Genomic DNA, 18,161 nt, shown 5'->3' with positions numbered 1-18,161 from the left:
GGCTTAATTCTCTCAAAAAGTTACTGAAAGATACACTTTTGTGGATACAAGCTGAACTATAGATAATGAAGTACTCTGTGTCAGTAGATTTCGTTAAGAAGGTAACGATTAATGGCCGTTTGTGATTTTGAGGCTATTTCAGTGAAACACGGCTGTTTTGAACATTTGACATATTTATGCTTAATTCTCTCCAAAAGTTACTGAAAGATACACTTTTGTGGATAAAAGCTGAACTATAGATAATGAAGTACTCTGTTTGAGTAGCTTTCGTTAAGAAGGTGACTCTTAATGGCAGTTTGTGATTTTGAGGCTATTTCAGTGAAACAATGCTGTTTTGAACATTTGACAGATTTATGCTTAATTTTCTCAAAAAGTTACCGAAATATACACTTTTGTGGATAAAAGCTGAACTATAGATAATGAAGTACTCTGTTTGAGTATATTTCGTTAAGAATGTGACTCTTCATGGCAGTTTGTGTTGTTTGAGGCTATTTCAGTGAAACAAGGCTAAATTATCTCAAAAAGTTACTGAAAGATACATTTTTGAGTATAAAAGATGAAAACTAGAAAATGAAGTACTTTGTGTCAGTAGATTTCGTTAAGAAGGTAACGCGTAATGGCAGTTTGTGATTTTGAGGCTATTTCAGTGAAACAAGGCTGTTTTGAACATTTGACATATTTATGCTTAATTCTCTCCAAAAGTTACTGAAAGATATACTTTTGTGGATAAAAGCTGAACTATAGATAATGAAGTACTCTGTTTGAGTAGATTTCGTTAAGAATGTGACTCTTCATGGCAGTTTGTGATTTTGAGGCTATTTCAGTGAAACAAGGCTTAATTCTCTCAAAAAGTTACTGAAAGATACATTTTTGAGTTTATAAGCTGAAAACTAGAAAATGAAGTACTTTGTGTCAGTAGATTTCGTCAAGAATCTGACTTTTAATGGCAGTTTGTGATTTTGAGGCAATTTCAGTGAAACAATGCTGTTTTGAACATTTGACACATTTATGCTTAATTCTCTCAAAAAGTTACCGAAAGATAAACTTTTGTGGATAAAAGCTGAACTATAGATAATTAAGTACTCTGTTTGTGTAGATCTCGTTAAGAAGGTGACTGTTAATGGAAGTGTGTGATTTTGAGGCTATTTCAGTGAAACAAGGCTAAATTCTCTCAAAAGTTACTAGAAAGATACATTTTTGAGTATAAAAGATGAAAACTAGAAAATGAAGTACTTTGTGTCAGTAGATTTCGTTAAGAAGGTAACGCTTAATGGCAGTTTGTGATTTTGAGGCTATTTCAGTGAAACAATGCTGTTTTGAACATTTTCACAGATTTATGCTTAATTTTCTCAAAAAGTTACCGAAAGATACACTTTTGTGGATAAAAGCTGAACTATAGATAATGAAGTACTCTGTTTGAGTAGCTTTCGTTAAGAAGGTGACTCTTAATGGCAGTTTGTGATTTTGAGGCTATTTCAGTGAAACAATGCTGTTTTGAACATTTGACAGATATATGCTTAATTTTCTCAAAAAGTTACCGAAAGATACACTTTTGTGGATAAAAGCTGAACTATAGATAATGAAGTACTCTGTTTGAATTTATTTCGTTAAGAAGGTGACTCTTAATGGCAGTTTGTGATTTTGAGCTTATTTCAGTGAAACAAGGCTGTTTTGAACATTTGACATATTTATGTTTAATTCTCTCAAAAAGTTACTGAAACTGGCATGTTACCATAGATATCTATTCAAACATTAAACGTCACTGGGTGGACTTGAACCACCAACCTTTCGGTTAACAGCTGAACGCGCTAACCAATTGCGCCACAGAGACATGCTACCCAGCTAAAAGGGGCTTGGCATGGATCGCTGGCCCCACCCTCCTTAATTTGCTCTTTGATTCAAGAAGTTTGTTTGCCTAGAATACAGAAATGTAGAAGTTGCCTCAAATGAAACCTGTGTAAGCTAAATGTGCGCTAGCTTTTAAAGCTTCAGTTCATGTCTTCAATTTTGCTGGAAGCAAGGACGTACATCAAATGATGATGTGTAACAGTTATACTTTTGTTACTGGTTTTCTGGAACCTTGCCCCTGAACACAAAAACCGGCATGTTACCTTACATGTTTATTCAAATATTAAACGTCACTGGGTAGACTTGAACCACCAACCTTTCGGTTAACAGCCGAACGCGCTAAGCAATTGCCCCACAGAGACATGCTACCCAGCTAAAAGGGGCTTGGCTTGGATAGCTGGCCCCACCCTCCTTAATTTGCTTTTTGATTCAAGAAGTTTGTTTGCCTAGAATACAGAAATGTAGAAGTTGCCTCAAATGAAACCTGTGGAAGCTAAATGTGCACCAGTTTTTAAAGCTTATGTTCATGTCTTCAATTTTGCTGGAAGCAAGGACGTACATCAAATGATGATGTGTAACAGTTATACTTTTGTTACTGGTTTCCTGGTAACTTGCCCCTGAACACGTCAACTGGCATGTTACCTTAGATGTCTATTCAAACATTAAACGTCACTGGGTGGACTTGAACCAACAACCTTTCGGTTAACAGCCGAACGCGCTAACCAATTGCCCCATAAAGACATGCTACCCAGCTAAAAGAGGCTTGGCATGGATCGCTGGCCCCACCCTCCTTAATTGGCTCCTTGCTTCCAGAAATGTGTTTGCCTAGAACACAGACAAGTAGAAGTTGCCTCAAATGAAACCTGTGTAAGCTAAATGTGCGCTAGCTTTTAAAGCTTCAGTTCATGTCTTCAATTTTGCGGGAAGCAAGGACGTACATCAAATGATGATGTGTAACAGTTATACTTTTGTTACTGGTTTCCTGGAACCTTGCCCTTGAACACAAAAACTGGCTTGTTACCTTAGATGTTTATTCAAACATTAAACGTCACTGGGTGGACTTGAACCACCAACCTTTCGGTTAACAGCCGAACGCGCTAACCAATTGCGCCACAGAGACTTGCTACACTGCTAAAAGGGGCTTGGCATGTATCGCTGTCCCCACCCTCCTTAATTGGCTCTTTGCTTCTAGAAATGTGTTTGCCTCGAATACAGAAATGTAGAAGTTGCCTCAAATGAAACCTGTGGAAGCTAAATGTGCACTAGCTTTTAAAGCTTCAGTTCATGTCTTCAATTTTGCGGGAAGCAAGGACGTACATCAAATGATGATGTGTAACAGTTATACTTTTGTTACTGGTTTCCTGGAACCTTGCCCTTGAACACTAAAACTGGCTTGTTACCTTACATGTTTATTCAAACATTAAACGTCACTGTGTGGACTTGAACCACCAACCTTTCGGTTAACAGCCGAACGCGCTAACCAATTGCGCCACAGAGACATGCTACCCAGCTAAAAGGGGCTTGGCATGGATCGCTGTCCCCACCCTCCTTAATTGGATCTTTGCTTCTAGAAATGTGTTTGCCTAGAATACAGAAAAGTAGAAGTTGCCTCAAATGAAACCTGTGTAAGCTAAATGTGCACCAGTTTTTAAAGCTTGTGTTCATGTCTTCAATTTTGAGGGAAGCAAGGACGTACATCAAATGATGATGTGTAACAGTTATACTTTTGTTACTGGTTTCCTGGTAACTTGCCCCTGAACACGAAAACTGGCATGTTACCTTAGATGTCTATTCAAAAATTAAACGTCACTGGGTGGACTTGAACCACCAACCTTTCGGTTAACAGCCGAACGCGCTAACCAATTGCGCCACAGAGACATGCTACCCAGCTAAAAGGGGCTTGGCATTGGATCGCTGTCCCCACCCTCCTTAATTTGCTCTTTGATTCAAGAAAGTTGTTTGCCTAGAATACAGAAAAGTAGAAGTTGCCTCAAATGAAACCTGTGGAAGCTAAATGTGCGCTAGCTTTTAAAGCTTCAGTTCATGTCTTCAATTTTGCTGGAAGCAAGGACGTACATCAAATGATGATGTGTAACAGTTATACTTTTGTTACTGGTTTTCTGGAACCTTGCCCCTGAACACGTCAACTGGCATGTTACCTTAGATGTTTATTCAAACATTAAACGTCACTGGGTGGACTTGAACCACCAACCTTTCGGTTAACAGCCGAACGCGCTAACCAATTGCGCCACAGAGACATGCTACACTGCTAAAAGGGGCTTGGCTTGGATAGCTGGCCCCACCCTCCTTAATTTGCTCTTTGATTCAAGAAGTTTGTTTGCCTAGAATACAGAAATGTAGAAGTTGCCTCAAATGAAACCTGTGTAAGCTAAATGTGCACCAGTTTTTAAAGCTTGTGTTCATGTCTTCAATTTTGCGGCAAGCAAGGACGTACATCAAATGATGATGTGTAACAGTTATACTTTTGTTACTGGTTTCCTGGAACCTTGCCCCTGAACACGTCAACTGGCATGTTACCTTAGATGTCTATTCAAACATTAAACGTCACTGGGTGGACTTGAACCACCAACCTTTCGGTTAACAGCCGAATGCGCTAACCAATTGCGCCACAGAGACATGCTACACTGCTAAAAGGGGCTTGGCTTGGATCTCTGTCCCCACCCTCCTTAATTGGCTCTTTGATTCAAGAAGTGTGTTTGCCTAGAATACAGAAATGTAGAAGTTGCCTCAAATGAAACCTGTGTAAGATAAATGTGCTCTAGCTTTTAAAGCTTCAGTTCATGTCTTCAATTTTGCGGGAAGCAAGGACGTACATCAAATGATGATGTGTAACAGTTATACTTTGGTTACTGGTTTCCTGGAACCTTGCCCCTGAACACGTCAACTGGCATGTTACCTTAGATGTCTATTCAAACATTAAACGTCACTGGGTGGACTTGAACCACCAACCTTTCGGTTAACAGCCGAACGCGCTAACCAATTGCGCCACAGAGACATGCTACACTGCTAAAAGGGGCTTGGCTTGGATAGCTGGCCCCACCCTCCTTAATTTGCTCTTTGATTCAAGAAGTTTGTTTGCCTAGAATACAGAAATGTAGAAGTTGCCTCAAATGAAACCTGTGGAAGCTAAATGTGCACCAGTTTTTAAAGCTTGTGTTCATGTCTTCAATTTTGCGGCAAGCAAGGACGTACATCAAATGATGATGTGTAACAGTTATACTTTTGTTACTGGTTTCCTGGTAACTTGCCCCTGAACACGTCAACTGGCATGTTACCTTAGATGTCTATTCAAACATTAAACGTCACTGGGTGGACTTGAACGATCTGATTATCAGCGGCCTGAAGACCAAACACCGAAGCTATGCCAGGGCGGCAGCGGCCTCAGAGGACACCACTGCCGGGAGAGGGGGAGCCGACGCTCCGGAGGTGGACCGTGAGTCGCTGGAGCAACAGGTGCTTTGCTTTTTGGATAGCAAGGGCATATCTGTTGACCGCGGATATATTGAGGCCTGTCATTCCCTGCGGAGCAAGAACACATCAGCCACACAGCAATAATAATCCGGTTCATCAACAGGAAAAAGAAACATGCACTCCTCAGACAAGGAAGGAAACTAAAAGGGACCAATGTTTACATTAACGAACACCTTACGAAGAAGAACGCGGATATCGCAAGGAGAGCACGTATTCTTAGGAAACAAAACAAGATTCAAGCAACATGGTCGACAAATTGTAAAAAATGTATCAAACTAAATGGATCAACAGCAGAGATGGCGAAAGTGCTCATTATCCGGGAAATCACCGAGCTGGATCAGTTTGAGGAATGAATCATCAAAATCAACATAAGGTACCTGAAAAGCTACACACTGAAATGAACACACTAAGAACACCCATGAGCTTGGACACAAATCACTCACCTGCTGAATATGAAAAACTGGACTTGAAATGTTTCAAATACACGGAACATAGATCACAAGACATTGAAAAGGATATTGACCTGAAAATAATTTCTACAATAACATCCATAACCAATGTGAATACTACACAGAAGATCAACTCAAAAGAAATGGAATGATGGATGGATCAATATCAATATTACATTTTAATAGCAGAAGCCTCATTTCAAATGTATCAAAGATCAAACACTGTTTAAGGCAACTGGAGAAACAAGTTACAGCCCTAGCAATATCAGAGACCTGGCCTAGTGAGGAGCAAGCTGACATGGTTGAAATCGAGGGATACAACATGTTTTTTACTAACAGGACACATTCTAAAGGTGGGGGGACTGCACTTTACATTTACAAAAGTTACAAAAGTAGATCTGTCAGTAATATGTCTTTCGCTGTAGACAACATTATGGAACATTCATAACAGTAGAAATTGAAATGAAAACATCTAAAAACCTTCTGATAAGCTGCGTGTATAGAAAACCAGGATCATGTATTGACACATTTGAGAAAAAGCTAGCTGAACTGTATAACTACACAAGCAGCAAGAAAATGCTCTTGTATGTGGAGATTTTAACATTGATTTGCTGAACCCACAAGAACACAATGCAACTACAGAATTTATTAATTATATGTATAGCAAGTGTTTATATCCTACAATCACACGACCAACCAGAATTACATCACACAGTGCTACACTCATTGACAACATATTCACAAATGTTATGGATAGGAAAGTAATAAGTGGAATATTAATCAATGACACAAGTGACCACCTGCCAGTCTTTGCAACAATACAGAACTGTACTAGGATCAAAAAAGACACCAGAAAAGTCACAATTACAAGACACAAAACACCAGAGTCTGTTCATTCTTTTAAAGAAGAATTATCTAAACAAGACTGGAACAAAGTGTATGTGCAAGATGCAAATGAAGCCTATGAATCATTTCTACATATTCTATCAGGGCTGTATGATAAACATTGTCCTCGTGTAAAGAAAATAGTGAAACTAAAATATGCTGAAAAACCATGGATCACTAAGGGAATATTAAATGCATGTAAAATGAAAAATGAATTATATAAAGACTTCTTAAAGAATGGATCAGTCGAGGCTGAAAAAAAATACAAGTCATACAAAAACAAACTAACAAAGATAATATGATATAGCAAAATGGATCATTACAACAAATTATTGGAGGATAACAAAAATAACATTAAAAATACATGGAATGTATTAAATACCATTATTAAAAAAGGAAATGAAAAGGCACAATACCCAAACAGTTTTCTGTCAAAAAACGATACAGTAATTTATGACATGACCTCAGTTGCCGAAGATTTCAATAAGTACTTTGTCAATGTTGGTCCTTGTCTAGCTGGAGAAATTCCAAATACTGGTTGTAGTGATGGTGTTGAAAGTAAAGATATATATGTGAAGGAAACTATATTCTTAAGAGGGACTGATGAAAATGAAATTATTGACACAGTTAAAAAACTTAAGAGTAAAAGGTCTACAGACTGTCATGATATTGACATGTATACAGTTAAAAACATTATTGAATGTATAGCCAAACCACTAACTCACATCTGTAATCAGTCAATACAAACCCGTGTATTTCCAAATAAAATGAAAACTGCTAAAGTCATACCAATACATACATCTGGAGATAAACATGTACTGTCAAACTATAGACCAATTTCATTGCTCTCACAGTTTTCTAAAATACTGGAAAAAATCTACTATACAAGACTAAATGACTTCATCACCAAACATAACATACTCTATGAACAACAATATGGTTTCAGAGAAAACAGAACTACATCATTTGCAGTTATAGAATTTATGGAACACATTACTAAGGCAATAGAAAAGAAAGAATATGCAATAGGGATATTTCTGGACCTTAAAAAAGCGTTTGACACGGTTGACCATGAATTATTAATTAAAAAACTACAGAGATATGGCATTAGAGGTGTTGCATTATCATGGCTATCCAGCTACCTACATAACAGGGAACAGTACGTTGAACTACAAAGCCATAAATCACAACTACTGCAGGTTACATGTGGGGTGCCTCAGGGCTCAGTCTTGGGGCCATTACTATTTATTCTGTATATTAACAATATATGTGAAGTATCAAAAATTATTAAAACCATTCTTTTTGCAGACGACACAAGTCTACTCTGCTGTGGGGACGATTTAGAACAGCTATTGGTCACAATGGAGAAGGAACTGAGCAGGATGAAGATCTGGTTTGACCAAAATAAATTAACATTGAACGCAAGCAAAACCAAACTCATTATATTTGGGAATCGATCGACCAATACAGAGAAGAAACTCACTATAAATGGCGTCCAATTAGAAAGAGTATCGGAAATAAAGTTCCTTGGAGTAATCATAGACAATAAATTAAGTTGGAAACCACATCTAAGCTATATCAAAGCCAAAATATCCAAATCAATAGCAATTCTTAATAAAGCCAAATACCTAATTAATCAAGCTTCTTTGTTTATGCTGTACTGCTCCTTCATACTTCCATACATGATGTATTGTGCGGAAGTTTGGGGGAACACATATAAAACAAATACACATCCTATCTTCATCCTGCAAAAAAGAGCCATACGAGTTATACATAAAACTACCTACAGAGAACCAACAAATAAATTGTTCATCAAACTAAAAACACTAAAACTACAAGACCTGGTTGACTATAAAACTATTCAAATTATGTTCAAAGCCGCAAATCAACAATTACCTCATAATATCCAGGGACTTTTCACACAGAGAGAAAGCATACACATGTTGAGAGGAAACTGCATTTTCAAAAAACCACCCGTACGAACAAATGCCAAACTTCATTGCATCTCATCAAAAGGTGTTAGTCTGTGGAATAACTGTAACGATGCACTGAAATATTGTACAAGGCTATCTAAAATGAAAGTATTATTTAGGAGTCTAATAATTAATGGTTATGAACAGGACCTGTAAAATCTCATTTGTTGTTATTTCTTGTAATTGTAAAAAGTAATTTCTTTCTGATTGTTTTGTAAAAAAAAAGAAGAAAAGATTAACAAGACAAACATGTCGCTGATGACGATGACCTAATGTTTTATAAGAAAAATATATGTTAGAGGGGGTAGGACCAGAAAAGTTTTTTAAGCTTCTTCTTGCCCCTGTTGAACATGAACAGAGACTATCTGAAAATTATTATTATTATTTTTTTTTTTTTTTGTGGCACTTTGTTATAATTATTAATCTGAGTGAAAAAAGAAAAAAGGAGAATATATATATATTATTGTTATATATTTGTTTTGTTTCTGACATGTTCAATAAATTGACTAAACTAAAGAAAGAAAAAAAAAACACCAACCTTTTGGTTAACAGCCGAACGCGCTAACCAATTGCGCCACAGAGACATGCTACACTGCTAAAAGGGGCTTGGCATGGATCGCTGGCCCCACCCTCCTTAATTGGCTCTTCGCTTCTAGAAATGTGTTTGCCTAGAATACAGAAATGTAGAAGTTGCCTCAAATGAAACCTGTGGAAGCTAAATGTGCACCAGTTTTTAAAGCTTGTGTTCATGTCTTCAATTTTGATGGAAGCAAGGACGTACATCAAATGATGATGTGTAACAGTTATACTTTTGTTACTGGTTTCCCGGTAACTTGCCCCTGAACACGTCAACTGGCATGTTACCTTAGATGTCTATTCAAACATTAAACGTCACTGGGTGGACTTGAACCACCAACCTTTCGGTTAACAGCCGAACGCACTAAACAATTGCGCCACAGAGACATGCTACCCAGCTAAAAGGGGCTTGGCATGGATCGATGTCCCCACCCTCCTTAATTGGCTCTTTGCTTCTAGAAATGTGTTTGCCTAGAATACAGAAAAGTAGAAGTTGCCTCAAATGAAACCTGTGTAAGCTAAATGTGCACCAGTTTTTAAAGCTTGTGTTCATGTCTTCAATTTTGAGGGAAGCAAGGACGTACATCAAATGATGATGTGTAACAGTTATACTTTTGTTACTGGTTTCCTGGTAACTTGCCCCTGAACACAAAAACTGGCATGTTACCTTAGATGTTTATTCAAAAATTAAACGTCACTGGGTGGACTTGAACCACCAACCTTTCGGTTAACAGCCGAACGCGCTAACCAATTGCGCCACAGAGACATGCTACCCAGCTAAAAGGGGCTTGGCTTGGATCGCTGTCCCCACCCTCCTTAATTTGCTCTTTGATTCAAGAAGTTTGTTTGCCTAGAATACAGAAAAGTAGAAGTTGCCTCAAATGAAACCTGTGGAAGCTAAATGTGCGCTAGCTTTTAAAGCTTCAGTTCATGTCTTCAATTTTGCTGGAAGCAAGGACGTACATCAAATGATGATGTGTAACAGTTATACTTTTGTTACTGGTTTCCTGGAACCTTGCCCCTGAACACGTCAACTGGCATGTTACCTTAGATGTTTATTCAAACATTAAACGTCACTGGGTGGACTTGAACCACCAACCTTTCGGTTAACAGCCGAAGTACATAATATATATAAAGAATATTAGCCAAGGAGTCAATGAGCTTTCAGATCGCCAGGAGGGTTTCCAGACCTCCGTCGCTCCACGGGCTTCTCTCTCATCTGGAGGCAGCTCTCACAGCTTCGATTCCTGCTACTCCACCTGATGCCAATCCTGCTGTGAATCATGCCTCTCCTGTTCCACTGCGGTAGGCAGCACCGGAGAAATACTCAGGAGAATCGAGCAACTGCAGAGCCTTCTTAGTCCAGTGTGATTTACATTACCAACTTAATCCAGCAGCTTTTGTATCTGATGAGGCTAAGATAGCGTTTATGGTCTCCCACTTAACCGGCAGAGCTGCCGCATGGGACACTGCGGAGTGGTCTAGAAATTCCAATATCTGTAGATCCTTCATAGCGTTCAAAGACACTATGAGCCGCATATTTGATATTACCTCACCTACCGGTGACGCCACTCGGGCTCTCATGCAGCTCAAACAGCACTCAAGGCCCGTAGTACATTATGCCATAGAGTTCCGTACCTTAGCCATAGACAGTGGCTGGAACACTCCAGCATTAATAGAAGCCTTCCGCAATGGACTCTCAGAGACGATTAAAGATCACCTGGCTCCATTAGAGTTACCACAAGACCTCGAATCACTCATTTCCACGTCTCTCCGAATTGACAATCGCATCAGGGAAAGAGAGAGAGAACGACGCCGAGTCGCAACAAGACCTCCCAGCCACCAGGGGCGCTCTCTGGGTAGGCAGTCCTCATGGGATTCCTTGTTCGCGTCTTCATCAGGCCCAGCAGTGACAGCGCCACCACAGGCACCGGAGGAACCGATGCAGCTCGGGAGAACAAGGCGCCGCCTGCAGGAGGGATGCTGCTTCTACTGTGGTCACATGGGACACCAGCAGGCGACATGTCCGGGAAAAGGGCATGCTCACCAACCATGAGGAGGGCGTTGGTGAGCAAAATGTCAGCTGATTATCCTCCTCGCACACTCACCCAGGTAGATATCACTGCCAATAGTAAGACACACACTATGGGGGCCTTAATTGACTCTGGGGCTGATGAAAGTCTCATAGACTGGGGTCTATCGAAACGTCTTAATATTCAGACTGTTCCGCTCAAACATCCCGTCATTGCCAGTGCCCTAGACGGCAGACTTATGTGTAGAGTCACTGACTGTACAGAACCCATGCAAGTGACTATTGACAATAATCATGTGGAAATGATGCAATTTCATCTGTTCGATTCTGCACAGCATCCGCTGATTTTGGGGTTTCCCTGGTTAAAAACACACAACCCACATATAGACTGGTGTTCAGGACAAATTAAGCGGTTCTGGTGGCCGGCCATGAGAAAAGAGGTCTCTGAATATGTGGCGGCCTGTCCAGCATGCGCCCGGAATAAGACTTCTTCCCAGGCGGGTCTGCTCCAGCCCCTCCCAGTGCCTCAACGACCATGGTCGCATATCTCCATGGACTTTGTGACTGGATTCCCACCTTCCAAAGGTAACACTACCGTCCTTACAGTGGTGGATCGGTTCTCAAAGATGGTACATTTCATTCCTCTGCTCAAACTTCCCTCAGCCAAGAAAACGGCAGAGGTCATGCTTACTCATGTGTTCAGAATTCATGGTTTTCCCAGCGACATAGTTTCAGACAGAGGTCCTCAGTTCACTTCCATCTTCTGGAAGGAGTTTTGCCAGCTCCTCTGCGCCACCGTCAGCTTGTCCTCCGGTTATCACCCGCGGTCCAACGGTCAGACAGAACGCCTGAATCAGGACCTCGAAACCTGCCTCAGGTGTCTCGTGTCCCAGAAGCAATCCACTTGGAGCGATCATCTGACCTGGGTAGAGTACGCTCACAACACTCTTCTATCGGCTGCCACTGGTCTCTCCCCGTTCCAGTGTGCGAACGGATATCAGCCCCCTCTCTTCCCTGCCAATGAAGAAGAAGTCAAGGTGCCATCCGCGCACGCTATGGTTCGACGCTGTCAGCGGGTCTGGGCCGGTGCTCGGCAGGCGCTACTCCGGACCTCGACCGGGATGAAGTCAGCGGCGGATCGTCACAGACGTGCGGCCCCCCTCTACAAGCCGGGACAGAAAGTCTGGCTCTCTACCAAGGACCTACCTCTTTATGTTCATTCCAAGAAGTTGGCACCGAGGTTTGTGGGTCCTTTCCCAGTCTCAAAAAGCATTAACCCTGTCTCTGTGCGCCTCAAACTCCCCAGGTCCTTGAAGGTTCATCCTATGTTCCATGTCAGCAAACTCAAGCCAGTTCAAGAGAGCACTCTGGAAACTTCGTTGCCTCATTAACTCACATAGCGTCTAATTGGCCTGGGCTGTAATGCCTCGTGTGTGTGTGTGTGTGTGTGTGTGTGTGTGCGTGTGTGTGCTTAGGCAGTAAACTTCGTTGCCTCATTAACTCACATAGCGTCTAATTGGCCCGGGCTGTAATGCCTCAGGTGTGTGTGTGTGTGTGTGCGTGTGCGTGCTTAGGCAGTAAACTTCGTTGCCTCATTAACTCACATAGCGTCTAATTGCCCGGGCTGTAATGCCTCAGGTGTGTGTGGATGTGAATACAGATCATGTCTGGCTTGGTGGTGTCATAAAATATTTGTTTTGAATTTTACACTCAAATGAATTTGACGTCATCACCTGTCCTGCAACATAAACCAGAATCATATCCAGAAGGGTATTCTCATGTATCCACAATGTGGTCAGTGTTCAGCTCCACAAAATATTTACAACGCCGGAGTCCTAGCTTTGCATTGTCAGTTCTGCAAAACAAAGCTTTTCAGTGTTAGCCATGGTGTGATCAAATGTATTGGGGCATCACTTAATTATGCAATTGTTTGTAAAGAGGCCCTATTAAGGGGTTTTCCCTTCCCTGTGGTGTTATATACGTTTATGTGCATGTAATTGCCTGAAAGGCCTCCATTGGACTTTATTAACTTCTGTAACATAGTTACATCACTAGGTAACACTCGCGTTTATTTTGGCTAGCTCCAAAACGTTTTACTTGATAGGCTAAGGTGCAGGACATCTCTACGCTGTTTACTAATCAAAACAGAGCCGGCCAGCCAAGCAATCAGAGCAGACTGGGCTCTGGTTTCAGACAGAGGCAGTATGAGAAAAACAAGGACCTTATTGGACATCAAAGCATGGAGACATACAAAAATGAACCTGAACATGTCCTCTTTTAATGAATGCCTTTTTGCCAATATGGCCTGATGTAACTATATGGTTATGCATGGGTTGCACTCCGATCTGTTTTCAGACAGTTGATGAAAGTGATTTGACCTTTAACAATCTTGATTCTGATTGGCCAGAAGACTCGAAAAACATCAGCAAAGATGTTTTATTGAGAAGATGATCACTACGTGACAGAAGCTTTCAAATCCGTTTATGGTCTCCGGTACTTCCACTCCACGCCGACTGCATGCACAGCGTTAAAGTAAAAGTGACTTTTCCCATATTTTCTTTTTTCTTCACACATTTGCGACCCACCAGTTGAGAACCACTGCTCTAGGGCACTCTATTTACCGTCATCATTTCAAGGCAAAAAGGCCTGGAAAACCCGCTTTTTGCCACACGCCCAGCACCAAGCAGAACAGAAGTTATGTGTTCAGACATTTCTCTAAAGGAGTTGGTTCCCGTTCTAGCTCCGTGCTAGAGCTTTTCTGGTTCGGAACCGGTTTTTCTTTTCAGCCCCGGCTCTGTACACACCGCCCAGAGCCCGAGTGGTGCTGCGTCATCGTTTGCATCATGACGTCACCGTTTACGTCGCTGATTTTCTCCCCAACAGCGTCGGATCGATGATCGTGTTGCTTTTAATCATACGAAGCCAGATTCAATAAATAACTACTTCTCAACCCTTATACTGTTCTCCAGAGTGCCGGGGTTCATGGTTTATTAATGTGTTTCCAGGGTTCCTGCAGGTTTCACCAACTCACATTTAAGACCACTTTGAATATCATTTAAAGACCTATTTCACGGCAAGAAAGTATGAAGGAAGATTGCTATGAAAGAATAAATACGTCCCATAGTTACTTACAAAGTAAATGTATTCATGTTCAACATAAGAACGATGACTGAACACATACAGCATAACATATATAGCATAACAGTACACAGACCTGTGTTAGACAAAAAACAGAACAAAAAAGAACTACCTAACTGTGTGTGTGTGTGTGTGTGTGTGTGTGTGTGTGTGTGTGTGTGTGTGTGTGTGTGTGTGTGTGTGTGTGTGTGTGTGTGTGTGTGTGTGTGTGTGTGTGTGTGTGTGTGTGTGTGTGTGTGTCATGAGCTATTTTCTGAGCTCTGCTCCCTTGGCTACAATCTCTTTTTCGATGATCTCAAGCTCAGCCAACTTCTCTTTGAAGCCCCTCCTCAGAAGATTTGACTTGGAGATGAGCATGGCCATCTTGCTGCCAGCCTTGCCCTCAGCCTCTTCTGAAAACCTGTCTGCATCTCTGGCCAGACCTTCAGACACCTCTAGGATGCTTTTCTTTCTCCGTTTGAGTTCCTCCAGGTGGTCTTCTTCAGCCTTTCTCTTCCGACTCCTTCTTCCTTCTCTCTTGATCGAGGTGGATACGGTACCTGGACCTGGCTGATGACACATCATTCAGGAGCTGCCTGATGAGTGGGACCTTGGTAACACCTCTGTGTAGAGCAGGGGTGCCCAACCAGTCGATCGACTGGGAATCTCCCCGCGATCGACCGGTCGATCGCGGGGAGATTCCCAGTCGATCGCGAGATGTGTCTAAAAATAGAACAACAATATTCAATTTTATCGTTAATGTCCTGTAACATAATCTTCCCGTGCCAGAATAATGCACTTGAACGCACCAAAGCTTTGTGATTGGCCGGCGTGACCCCATGTGTGGGGGCGTGGCTGGTGGGCAGTTGGCACTATTTCGCTGACGTTGTCCGTGTCAACAGGAGTGACAGTCCGCACACACACAAGACCACAATTATGGCAGAAGCAAGAAAGCCCCAAATATATAATTTTCACTCCGAGTGGGAGGATGATTATTTTTGTATCTATTCCAATTCAAAGTCCATCTGTCTCATCTGCAATGCGAGCGTGGCTTTATCGAAGAAGAGTCATTTAGGAGCGGCATTTCAAAACAGTGCACAAACGCTACAAGACGGAATTCCCTCCCAATTCTGCCCTACGCTCCCAAAAGGGGAGGGGCCTGAGAGGACAGCTAAATGCAAGCAGTCCATTTCCACCAGGCCCAACAACAAGAGCAAGGCTGCTCCAGAGCATCTTATCGTGTCAGTCACGTTCTTGAGAAACACATGAAGTCTTTCAAAGATGGCGAAGTTGTGAAAGAAGCTTTCCTGGAGGCTGCGACGCGCTTTTCGGGGACAGTAAAAATAACAGTAGCATTTCAACAGGTTTTTGATATAATAAAAACTCAAGTTAGATACCGTTATTAATCAGCTGTAAGTTTTAGTTTGTTTGAACTTATTCATTATAATTATTGTACAAAATGGTATAACAATGCAAACTTAAATTGATTATAGTCTATTATCAATTCAGGTTAAGAAACTAGTGTTGCTTGCATCCTATTTTAAAGGCATTTCTTTTTATACTCTACTAAAATGCAGCACAAAAGGGTTTGATTCTATTAATTTTATCTTTTTTATTGCACGTTGGCAGCAGATCCCTGCGTAGCTTCAGATCTGAGTCGTCTTATTAGTAAGCCTCATTTATACTTTTGTAGCAACACTATTGTTATATAATGGCAAAGAAAGGGTTCAAGTCTTCTTTTTTCCTGAGTCATATGTGGCAGCACTGTTCAATGCTTCTTGAAAACATTACCCACTGTAGTATGTGACGTGTGAATAAACTCCAACTCTGTCTCAACACACTGTGTGTAACTTCAGTTAAATACTTGTATGTGTGTAGATTAGAAAGAGGTAAGATAAAGGATCTGCAGTATTTTATGAAGTATTCATCGTACGAAGGTCAGTTTTATACAAGTAGTAGTGTGTATTTACCTGGCAGCAGGCTGTCAGTAATGGCTACGCCTCTCTATTTGGACTGGTAGATCTCGGCAGACTGGCATCTTTAAAAGTAGCTCTCGGTTAAAAAAAGGTTGGGCACCCCTGGTGTAGAGTGACATAGCCACACACAAGTCTCTGCGCAACAAAAGTGTCCTGCTGCATATTGCACGTCTCCACTTCCTTGTTCACAGAAAAGCCTCTCTCCACGGAGGCTGACCATGGGACAAGATGAGCAGCTTTTGGCAAAAAGCCCAGAGCTCAGGATAGGTCTTGCCGAGGAAATCACGCAAGAAGATGTCCAGCCTCTTTTGCATGGGCTGAACGGAGAGAAACTCCTCACTTCTACTCTCAAGGGACAGGAAGGCCTGACACTGTTGAAGAATGACATCACGCAGATGGTGGAGAATAATATATTGATAAATCATTACATTATATCAACAATCAGACCTATTCTGGTCATAATGGTGAACAATACTGAAACTGCATCTGGTTACAATAGTGTACAATTTGTCAAAACCTATTCCAGAACGTTTCCTACCAGCTGTTTGTCCTGCAGAAACCTCTGAACAAGACATGTGATCCGTCTCTTGCATCTGTCTGGGTCTCTGTGCGTGACAGAGGGGTCCAGACATGCCTAACGGTTGGATATTTGACTACCCCTGCATGCAGTCCCTCCTAAACTCAAGGACCGTGAGCTCTACACCTGTGGTGCTCTGGAGAGGGGGTGATAATAAGCTGTAAACAGTACATAGAAGTAAATGACACTTGCTGCTTGCATCCTGACCATCATCTTCTCATATTATCACACTACCTTGAGGATTGACTCAGCACCTACGCCGATGTCCTGTGGATGGAGCCGGTTGTTCTTGTCTGCAACATCAAGTCTGGTCAGCTGCAGTGTTGTGATGTCCTGAAGGAGCTCTCTCTTAAAAAGGCGTCTTGGTAGACTCTGTCAACAGAAACTTAAACAGAAATGCAAGTCCCCTGAATCCACATTTATCACACAGTGACGAGTGTGCGGTTCGTGCTAGATCGAATACCTCCTGGGTTTTAGGCGGAAGTGACGTAGTCTGCCACCGAGGACAAGAGACGACGCCCTTTACTTACTGGCTGCTGCCGTCTTCACTCAAATAAACCCCTTAAAACCTGTATGCTTTAGTTTTCACATGTTTATTGAAATGAATTCGTCCATCTCTTTATATTATAGTATTACATGTATTATTTTCGGTTGTGTTTTGAACTTTTTTATTGGATGTTGCGATTTAATTTCTCCAAGTGACACAAATCACTATCTGTGGATATCTGACCGGTATTTCATCATGGAAGTTAAATCAGTTGCTCAATTTTAGAACAAACAAAATAACATACTTAAGACATAGCTAAATGTATATATACACAAGAAGTAAAAGTGTGAAGTTCAAGATAATACAAATATAATAAAAAGATAACTAACTATAGGAAGTAAAATCAAAAATGGGCAATGCAAAATAAAATAACCATATGTATATAAACATATAAAACAAGCAAGAAATGAAAGCAGAAATGTATGATTTAACAATATTTATGTTGAAATAAGAAGTGAAAGTAAAAGAGGGCAATACAACAAAGATATAATAGAAAGCAGAAAAATATGATTTTAAATAACAATATTTATGTTGAAATACGAAGTGAAAGTAAAAGAGGGCAATACAACAAAGATATAATAAAATACAATTAAAAGATGTACATTAACATAGGAAGTAAAAATAACAATGTACAATACAAGATACATAAAAAGACTAAAAGGATAATGTAACCTTACAGAGTTAAAGTA

The 18,161-nt window shown here is 40.9% G+C and overlaps 9 non-coding genes across 9 annotated transcripts; all 9 read right to left on the bottom strand.

Annotated features, from left to right (window-relative positions):
• Positions 1-1,757: 1,757 nt before the first annotated feature.
• trnan-guu (transfer RNA asparagine (anticodon GUU)) lies at positions 1,758-1,831 on the bottom strand. The gene has a single exon. It is a non-coding gene; the product is annotated as a tRNA-Asn (tRNA).
• Positions 1,832-2,894: 1,063 nt separating this feature from the next.
• Positions 2,895-2,968, bottom strand: trnan-guu (transfer RNA asparagine (anticodon GUU)). The gene has a single exon. It is a non-coding gene; the product is annotated as a tRNA-Asn (tRNA).
• Positions 2,969-3,273: 305 nt separating this feature from the next.
• trnan-guu (transfer RNA asparagine (anticodon GUU)) lies at positions 3,274-3,347 on the bottom strand. The gene has a single exon. It is a non-coding gene; the product is annotated as a tRNA-Asn (tRNA).
• A 305-nt stretch (positions 3,348-3,652) lies between these two features.
• On the bottom strand, positions 3,653-3,726 carry trnan-guu (transfer RNA asparagine (anticodon GUU)). Its single transcript has one exon. It is a non-coding gene; the product is annotated as a tRNA-Asn (tRNA).
• Positions 3,727-4,032: 306 nt separating this feature from the next.
• trnan-guu (transfer RNA asparagine (anticodon GUU)) lies at positions 4,033-4,106 on the bottom strand. The gene has a single exon. It is a non-coding gene; the product is annotated as a tRNA-Asn (tRNA).
• A 305-nt stretch (positions 4,107-4,411) lies between these two features.
• trnan-guu (transfer RNA asparagine (anticodon GUU)) lies at positions 4,412-4,485 on the bottom strand. Its single transcript has one exon. It is a non-coding gene; the product is annotated as a tRNA-Asn (tRNA).
• Positions 4,486-4,790: 305 nt separating this feature from the next.
• On the bottom strand, positions 4,791-4,864 carry trnan-guu (transfer RNA asparagine (anticodon GUU)). The gene has a single exon. It is a non-coding gene; the product is annotated as a tRNA-Asn (tRNA).
• A 4,672-nt stretch (positions 4,865-9,536) lies between these two features.
• trnan-guu (transfer RNA asparagine (anticodon GUU)) lies at positions 9,537-9,610 on the bottom strand. The gene has a single exon. It is a non-coding gene; the product is annotated as a tRNA-Asn (tRNA).
• A 305-nt stretch (positions 9,611-9,915) lies between these two features.
• trnan-guu (transfer RNA asparagine (anticodon GUU)) lies at positions 9,916-9,989 on the bottom strand. The gene has a single exon. It is a non-coding gene; the product is annotated as a tRNA-Asn (tRNA).
• Positions 9,990-18,161: the final 8,172 nt, after the last annotated feature.

This window comes from Pseudochaenichthys georgianus, unplaced genomic scaffold (genome assembly GCF_902827115.2).
Source record: "Pseudochaenichthys georgianus unplaced genomic scaffold, fPseGeo1.2 scaffold_663_arrow_ctg1, whole genome shotgun sequence".
NCBI lineage: Eukaryota > Metazoa > Chordata > Actinopteri > Perciformes > Channichthyidae > Pseudochaenichthys > Pseudochaenichthys georgianus.
This window is presented reverse-complemented; position numbering and strand designations above follow the sequence as displayed.